The following is a 9287-nucleotide window of genomic DNA, read 5'->3' on the forward strand; positions in this document are numbered from 1 at the left end:
GAGGTGGAGAAGGAGGATGAGGAGGAGGAGCAGGAGGAGGTGGAGAAGAAGGATCAGGAGGAGGAGGAGGAGGAGGTGCCCCCCTGACAGATCTGTGAGACAGTGCAGGTGGAGGAGAAAGTGCTGCCACTTCTCTGTTTACGGCGAGTCGACAGCTTTACTGCCGATATAAAGTCGATGTGCTGCCAGGGCAGTTAGTGACGGCGCCTCACGTGCTCGTGCTGCAGCGGCAGGCCGCGCACGGATATCTAACACCTCTGCACCAAACACACCTTCAGGGTTTGACGAGTGGACAGCGTGTTCACGCAGCTGGAAGAGCCTCTCCGTTTCAATCACTTCCCACTGCTGGCTCCGAGCGGAACCGTTTGGTTATAATTCATCTATATAATGTGAGGCCCGCTGTTGTAGAATTATTATTAAAAATAAACACTGAGCGAGCTGATGGCAGCGTTTAGCCGGCTTTGAGGCTGAATGTGAGAGAAGAAGAACCCGGAAAACCACCAGCTGTGCAGAGTTTATGCGTTTACGGCCGAAGACGGACGGAAACGAGCGAAGCGTTTCATGAAACGGCGGTTTCAGGTTCCAAAACATCCAGACTCAAACACAGCGACCAGATTCCATCTGGAGCGGGGGGGTCAAACGAACGGGATAAACATTTACTGAACACTCTAAACTACATTTTTAAACCTTAAAACAGTAACTTATTCACATAATTATGAACTAGATATACAGCATTACCTGAGATAATGATAGTGTGAATACTGGAAGCTGAATTTACCGCTCAAAATGTTGAAGCTGATAGCCAGCTAAAATATCAGCTAAATGAAAAATTAGCCTAAAAAATCTTAGTAAATGTCAAAATAGTCCAAAAAGCTAGAAGAATACCAATGTTTAAAACTTTAAAACTGTAATTTTTTAGCATAATTATGAATAATCAAAAGGCAGGAATATTATTCCAGAATAAATCAACTTAAACCTTAAATAACTTTCAATATTTTACTCTCCATAAAAATATATTTTGTCAAAATTCTACAAGTTAGAAATGAGCTCAAGATAACATCGGGTCATTAATAACCATAAAATAAAAGGATCTGGAGGGCCGGATCCGGCCCCCGGGCCGTGACTAACACGTGTTCTGGAGGGAACAGATTTTAGAGGAGGCCCTTCGCTCAGCCTGGACCTGCAGCAGGAGCAGCAGACTCTCTGGAGCCGGTTCCTTCCTGAGCTTCTGATCAGCGTTTGGACCAGAACCGTTCTGTTCTGCTCATCCAGAGCTCATGATTCTCCACCACAGGGATTCCCGTCTGAAATCGTCACTTCCTGTTTCTCTTGTGTGAACCGGCGCTGTGATTCTGCTGAGCGCTTCCCGCCGCTCACGGCGTCCAGGTGACAGCACGGCGAGAGAAAGTGAAAACATTTGCAGACGAGGCAAACCTGCTGTTTACATGTCGGCTGTTCCCCACGCCGCCTGGCGTTTCCTGCACGGCTGAGCCGGCTCTAAAGAAGGCAAATGGTCCGTCACCGTGTGTTTACGCCTCTTTTGTCTGGATTCCTGGCGGCTCTTTTTGATTGGCCGGGCTGTCACTGACACGCTCCTGTCCAGATGGATGGAGGCTGTTAAAATAGGAAAGGTTTATGAAAATGAAAAACCAAATTCCACACCCTGCTTCAAACAATCACAAAGCCGTGCACGGGCGGCGTCCATGTGGCCCCCCCCCGCATCACGTCGGACGCTCATTTGTTTAGGGGAGACAAAAAGGGACTGAGTGTGTACTTTACATCTGCAATCAAATCAGGATTCAAATGACGGTCACTCAGTGGAGGCCATATTTGTTCTGTAACAAATTTCACTGCTTCCTCATCACCCAGCGGCTCTCCAGCCTGACCACACCCGGGAAATCTGTGGCCACCATTTGCATGGGCAAAGAGCGCCGAGGGAGAGGCCTGGAACCGCCTGTTTACTCGAACCGCGCCGAGCATCCATTTGAAAGGTTAAACCGGTCATTAAGGGTCAGGCTTGATGCCCTGGTGGCGCTCGAGGCCGTCCTCAGGGAAAAGCTCCGGCTGGTGTTGACAAGAACGGATGAAGGCCGGAACAGTCACTGCAGGAGGAAGAAGAGTTCTGTGTACATGATGAAGATCGTATGATGCAGGAGGAAGAAGAGTTCTGTGTACATGATGAAGATCGTATGATGCAGGAGGAAGAAGAGTTCTGTGTACATGATGAAGACTGATGCAGGAGGAAGAAGAGTTCTGTGTACATGATGAAGATCGTATGATGCAGGAGGAAGAAGAGTGCTGTGTACATGATGAAGATCGTATGATGCAGGAGGAAGACTGCTGTAACTCTACAAAAGAAAAAGTTGTTCTTGTCTTCCAGAGCCCTTTGGCCTACTGCTGAGAGCAGGTTGAGGGTTTGCTTCCGCCTGGCATTAGCATCCCTCCTCAGACCTGGAGGCTTGCCTCCGTACCAGCAGTCTTCCTGACAAGGGAACCTCCGGACTCACATTCCCTGTTTCACCTCCATCCTTTCAGTGAGCAAACCTCATGAGATGATGGTTTACAGTCGTAAAACATGCCCAACGATACGATTAAGAACTTAAATAGAAAAGTTCCGGACTTTTCAAAAGAATCCCGAGAAGCTGATGAACAAAGTCTGTCCTCAGGCAGAGGCAGGAAGCTGAATCCGTCGATGGAGGACGGCGTGGGGTGACTCTGCAGGAGCAGCAGCATCGGCTCTGTTGTGGCAACACTCGCTGCGGGGCGGCAGAGATGATCTCCTTGATTCGGGGCGAGTGTAAATATTGTTGCTGCTGGCTCGTATTTCCACTGAACAGACCTGGAGGAGAGAAACTTCCAGAGAAGATCCTCCTTCCTCCAGTGAAAGTCAGCCGTCAGCAAATATGAAAACATTTGTCATCAGGTGACAGAGCCAACAAAGGTACATGGATATCTGTGTTTACTCACCGCCAAATGACTGCGCCGTCCTTTGCTCGCCGCGGGGGAATCACTGACGGGTTTTTAGTTTGAACATTTCCCAACAGAAGCTGCTGCGTCTGAAGGAGCCGTTCAGACAGAATCAGAACCGTGTTTCTACAGAACTCTGAGCTCCTGCAGGAGGTTTCACTCAAAGCTGAATAACATCCCATTAATGAGAGAAGATGATGATCATTTTCTAAAATCCCTGATGGTAAAACGAGCGTTAAGAAAACACAGGTCTGGGTGTTTGGTTCCTCACAGAGGAAACTTCACAAATCAAAGAAGAAAACATGAAACTGTTCGGATCTGAAGCAGGTTTCCCCTTAAGCTGCTGATTGACCTGAACAAAGGTGGAAACGTGTTCACCTTGAACCCAACAGAACCCACAGTGACATCAGAGCAGCAGGAACATCTCAGCTCGGTTCGTGGGAGTCTCCACAGAACATCATTTTATGGAGAAGAGTCTTTATGGGTTAAAGTAAAGTTTGAAGTTTGTAACACAATAAAGTAAAACGAAAAACGACGAACATCAGCTGGAGTGGAGTTTATGTCATTTCATTCAACAATCTTTAGGCTGAAACCTCGCTGGAGGAGCAAGTTAGGAGGAGATCAGGAGGAGGAGGTTAGAAGAAGGAGGCCAACAGGAGAAGGTCAGGAGGAGGTTCGGGAAGAGGAGGTTAAGAGAAAGAGTTCAGGTGGTTAGAAGAAGGAGATCATGAGGAGGATATCAGGAGGTGAAGGTTAGGGAGTGGGGGTCAGGGGGGAGTTGATGAGGAGGAGGAGGTTTGCAGGAGGAGGTCTGTGTTCTCCTCTTTCTGGGTTCATTTATGCAGAAAAAATTTCTTTTTTTCAAACATCATTCATACCAAACCTCTGATTGGGAGAGATTCCTGGAGGATCGTCTGTGCTCCTGTTCTTGACCGTGGACCTCGCCTCTGGCTCGTCTTGGAGTGGACCTCGCCTCTGGCTCATCTTGGTGTGGACTTCTCCTCTCGCTCGTCTTGGTGTGGACCTCGCCTTTGGCTCGTCTTGGAGTGGACCTCGCCTATGGCTCGTCTTGGAGTGAACCCCCTCTTGACCGTGGACCTTGCCTCTGGCTTGTCTTGGCGTGGACCTCGCCTCTGGCTCATCTTGGTGTGGACCTCGCCTTTGGCTCGTCTTGGAGTGGACCTCGCCTATGGCTCGTATTGGTGTGGACCTCGCCTTTGGCTCGTCTTGGAGTGGACCTCGCCTATGGCTCGTATTGGTGTGGACCTCGCCTATGGCTCGTCTTCGAGTGGACCTCCTCTTGACCGTGGACCTTGCCTCTGGCTTGTCTTGGCGTGGATCTCGCCTCTGGCTTGTCTTGAAAGTGGACCTCGCCTCTGGCTCGTCTTGCCGTGGACCCCCCCACCTGTCCCCAGTCCTATCTGGCTGAACTCTATTCAGATACGTACTTGTAGAGTTAGATAAGTTAATTCCTCTTCAACCGTCCTGGTGAATCTCCCGTCCGTCCTGAGGGGATCTCTCCCTCATGTGGACATCCTGAGGTTTCTTCTTTTTCCTGAATCCGGTTTTTTAGGAGTTTTTCCTCACCAGCAAGGAGGGTCTAAGGACAGGGATAACCAGTTTAATTCAGTTTATTAATTAGCTATTGTTTATATTTTATGACCTTCTGCTTCTGTATGACATGAAGCCCAATAAGGGAATCGTTTTGTTATGTTGAACTATATACATCAAATTTAATTGAATTGAGTCATGGGGTCATATCTCCGGGGGGGGGAGGGGTCACCTTCTGCTGATGTTGTGTTTAATCAGGTTCTCAGTGAAGTGGGAGGAGCCTCAGGAGGCGTCATTAAAGGTTGACGTGTTTTAGTCATTTTCATAACTGTAACATCGATTCCAAAACATCGTTTCAGTTCAGATGGAAAGATGCAGAAATGAGTGGAATACCCAGAATGCACTGGGGTTGCATCCTGGACACTTTGCTATGAATAACTACTGAATTGGCAACTTTCCATGGAGGTAAATGTGGGCCAATGGAAATCCTCCGTCTCCACACAAACAAGGAAGTGAGCGTGAAAACGTCTGACAGCTCTGGAAAAAAAACTCTTGTTTCCATAAAAGCAGCGTCAACAATCAATGTTGATGCTTCCACTCGGTTCTTGCCTTCGTCTTCAATTTCTCCTTAACGGGTGTCTGTGGACTGGAAGCAGCCCCCCCCCCCCCCCCCCCAGGTGTTTGGAGGCTGTTTAAAGATCAGAACCAGTTTTTCTGGTTGGACTTCCAGGCAAACACCTTAAAACAACAATTGAAGAGGGAAGGGGGGAGGGGGGTGCTGACAGTTTGTCATTTTCACAAAGACTAATGACTTATCCTCTCTGGGGTTGAAGGCAGAGTCGGGGGGGGTGAGGAGGAGCGTTCTACAAGTCGGGAATCAGAAAACCAACATCGGAAAAGCTCTGATCTGATCTGATATGCTCCAGTCCGATCTGATCTGAAGTGATCCGATCTGCTCTGCTCTGCTCTGATCTGCTCTGATCCACTACGCTCTTATCTGATCTGATCCGCTCTGATCTGCTCTGATCTGATCTGCTCTGATCTGCTCCGATCTGCTCTGATGTGATCCAATCCGCCCCACTCTGATCTGATCTGATCCGCTCTGATCTGCTCTGATCTGATCCGCTCTACTCTGATCTGATCTGCTCTGCTCTGATCTGATCCGCTCTGATCTGCTCTGATCTGATCTGCTCTGATCCACTCTGATCCGCTCTGATCCACTCTGATCTGCTCTGATCCACTCTGATCCCCTCTGATCCACTCTGATCCACTCTGATCTGCTCTGATCCACTCTGATCCGCTCTGAACCACTCTGATCCGCTCTGATCCACTCTGATCCACTCTGATCCGCTCTGATCCGCTCTGATCCACTCTTATCCGCTCTGATCCGCTCTGATCCACTCTTATCTGCTCTGATCCACTCTGATCCGCTCTGATCCACTCTGATCCGCTCTGATCTGCTCTGATCCACTCTGATCCACTCTGATCCACTCTGATCCACTATGATCCACTCTGATCCACTCTGATCCGCTCCGATCTAGGAGTTTTTACCATTTTCTGTGAAGTTTCTGCTCCAACATGAACGTCGACTTCTAAAGAAATAATGTACAAGAGCAGCGAGGACTTCCTGTCCAGATGCAGCCGCTCTTTCGTGGAAGTATATCTGGACATGAGGAACTTTTTTATTTTAGCTGGCTGCTCGTTTGCCTTCAATCATGGCTGGCGAGCCGCCAAAGTGACTGAAATTATAAAGTCCGGCTGCTTTGAAGTGACCGGTGCTTCATTCTGTGAGGCCTCCTAAATCCTGCTGCCGTACCTGCAGAGCGGGCGCCGCGATTGTGGTTGGAGATGCTTTAGGACGCCGGCGGCCGCGTCTTTTTTTAGCTGCTTCCTGAAAACCTCTCATTATCAGGGTTTGATCTGGTTTCCTGCTGAGCGCATGTCGTGGCTCCGCCTCCTGACCTTCGCTTCTGGAAAGACGTTTCAGAGCGGCAGCTGATCACATGACCTGCAGCGGGGGTCTTCACCTGTGATGCAGGTTAGGGATTCTCCTGTGGAAGAGCATGAAGAGCCGCTTTGATGAGAAGTTTCTGTGACAGGAAAGACTGTGATGCCCTTCAAAATAAGGGTTTCAATAACCTACAAACCAAAAAGTTGTTTTCTTTTTCATCCTAAAGGACTTTATTCACGTGCACAGCAGTGCATGTGAGGTTAGGATTATTTTTATTCTAGAAAACAATGTAAAGATCACAAACATCATCTGTGCTGACGTAGGACTTCAACAATCGCTCAAGTATTTTCAAAATAATAATAATAATAATAATGGATTAGATTTATCTGCGCTTTTCAGGACACTCAAAGCGCTTACATTGTGTATCCATTATTCATTCACACCTCATTCATACTTGGTGACGGTAAGCTACTACTGTAGCCACAGCTGCCCTGGGGCAGGCTGACAGAGGCGTGGCTGCCAGTACGCGCCTACGGCCCCTCTGACCATCACCGGAACATTCATACACATTCACACACCAGTGGAGCCACACTGGAGGCAAGTAGGGTTAAGTGTCTTGCCCAAGGACACAACGACACTTGGCTGGTGGGAGCCGGAATCGAACCGCCGATCCTTCGATCATTGGCCGACCCGCTCTACCACCTGAGCCACTGTCGCCCACCTGAGCCACTGTCGCCCAAATAAAAGTCATGAGCAAAATGAACCCTTCTGTGTTGTGGTTGTTCACAGAGGCCTGGATTAATCCTGTTGGAGGATCTAAGCAGCTGTGACATTAAACCTTTGGTCCGTTTTGAATTCAGTTCTGGAGCCGACAGATAAAAATGCAACAGAACTCTGAACAATTGGCTGAAAGTTTTCAGGATCCTTTAGAGTTTTTAAAAACTGTTCCCCACAAAAAGTAAAAGGAAGAACTCCATGTTCCTCCAAACCAATCAGACTAATGTGTGATCCAACCGTCCAATCAGGAGTCAGCACTTATGATCAGTCTCACATGTTTCTGTGAACTGGACCAGGTGGAAACAATCGGCCATCAGTGAGACTCCTCCGGTGAAGGACTGGTTCTGCCCGTGGTGACCACAGACAGACTTCTGGGTTCTGAGGAGGTGCAGGGCAGGAGGTGCAGGGCAGGAGGAGCAGAGCAGGAGGAGGTGGGCAGGAGGTGCAGGGCAGGAGGAGCAGAGCGGGAGGACGTTGGCAGGAGGAGGTGGGGAGGAGGAGGTGGGCAGGAGGAGGTGGGCAGGAGGAGCAGAGCAGGAGGAGGTGGGCAGGAGGAGCAGGGCAGGAGGAGGTGAGCAGGAGGAGGTGGGGAGGAGGAGGTGGGCAGGAGGAGGTGGGCAGGAGGACGTTGGCAGGAGGTCGTGGGCAGGAGGAGGTGCAGGGCAGGAGGACGTGGGCAGGAGGAGCAGAGCAGGAGGACGTGGGCAGGAGGAGCAGAGCAGGAGGACGTGGGCAGGAGGAGCTGAGCAGGAGGAGGTGGGCAGGAGGAGCAGAGCAGGAGGAGGTGGGCAGGAGGAGCTGAGCAGGAGGAGGTGGGCAGGAGGAGCAGAGCAGGAGGAGGTGGGCAGGAGGATTTGTAGCATTTGGGTTTTACTTTGAGTGGTCCTTGTTTGTTTTGCTCTTTTTCCCTCTCTGTCCTCAGCAGTCTTACCCTGCTGGGTTTTGTTATTTTAGTTTGGATCCTGGTAGTCTTAGTTTGTGGGATTTGTTTGTTTGTTTTCTTTAGGTAGTTTTGGTGGCAGCTCTTAGCTGGCTGCTGTTCTCCTGAAGCTCTCCGGTGGATCCCGCTCAGTGCTGATCTGATTTGAGAAAAAGCTGAAGATCCTTCAGAACCTGGAAGTTCTGATCAGCGTTTTACCTTTGGTGAGCTTAGAGACGGCGCAGGTGTTCAGGTGCTTTCTACCACTGTGAAGCACGGGGGTGGAGGGTTGATGGTACCTGGGAGCCCAGAACAACACCACGACTTCACTTCTTTTTGATCGTTGGGGAAATATGAGAAAGTTTATAAATCAAGGAAACAGTTTGTCAAAGTTCAGACGTGAAGCTTTGCAGCTGCTCAGACACAAACATCACAGACCTCAGCTGAGGGAGCAGCTCTGCTGTGTGAAGAGCTGACGGGTCAGAAAACCACTGCAGTTACATTTCAACATCTGCAGAAGCAGAATGAAACGTGAAGACGCCAAAGAGCTGATTTGCTCCGTGGAGGTGAAATCATCAGTATAGATTTGGGTCTGCGTGAGGAGAAACATCTATTTCTGCGTCTTTCAAAATTTAAAGAGGTCACGTTACACAAGAAGTGGAGTCAAGATGGCCGCCAAGGTGCAGACACACTTTGAGAAGTTGTGTGTTAAATATCTTCTCGACCTAAGGGGGCTGTGTGGGCTGTTGTTTTCTTGACCGGAGACGTTCCTTCAACACAATTCGCTCCAATGCCCATCTTCCCAAACGTACTTCATGACCCAGACAGAGAAATGAATTCTAACTGGTTTAGATTCCATCTTACAGACAGAACTCAGGCAGAGAGGGAACAAACCGGACCTGAACCCACATTGAAAACACTGTGGAGTCTTTTTCTCTGCTTTAATTGAATTGTAAAAAAAATCTAATCATGCTGAAAATGCAGGTTAAAAGCTGAGTACTAAAATAGCTAAAGGAAATCCAAAACTACAGCACAATAATTCTCAATTTAAAAAGCTTAACTAAAATGAAAGAAAATGTTTAAATCTGGCTGAATAATTCTAAAAGGAGCAAAATAATCAGG

General features: G+C 48.8%; 1 protein-coding gene across 6 annotated transcripts in view; it reads left to right on the forward strand.

The window, feature by feature from the left end:
• The window catches only part of slc25a21 (solute carrier family 25 member 21), a 92885-nt gene that overhangs the window by 67320 nt on the left and 16278 nt on the right, over positions 1-9287 (forward strand). The window lies entirely within an intron of this gene.

This window comes from Oryzias melastigma, linkage group LG22 (assembly GCF_002922805.2).
Source record: "Oryzias melastigma strain HK-1 linkage group LG22, ASM292280v2, whole genome shotgun sequence".
NCBI lineage: Eukaryota > Metazoa > Chordata > Actinopteri > Beloniformes > Adrianichthyidae > Oryzias > Oryzias melastigma.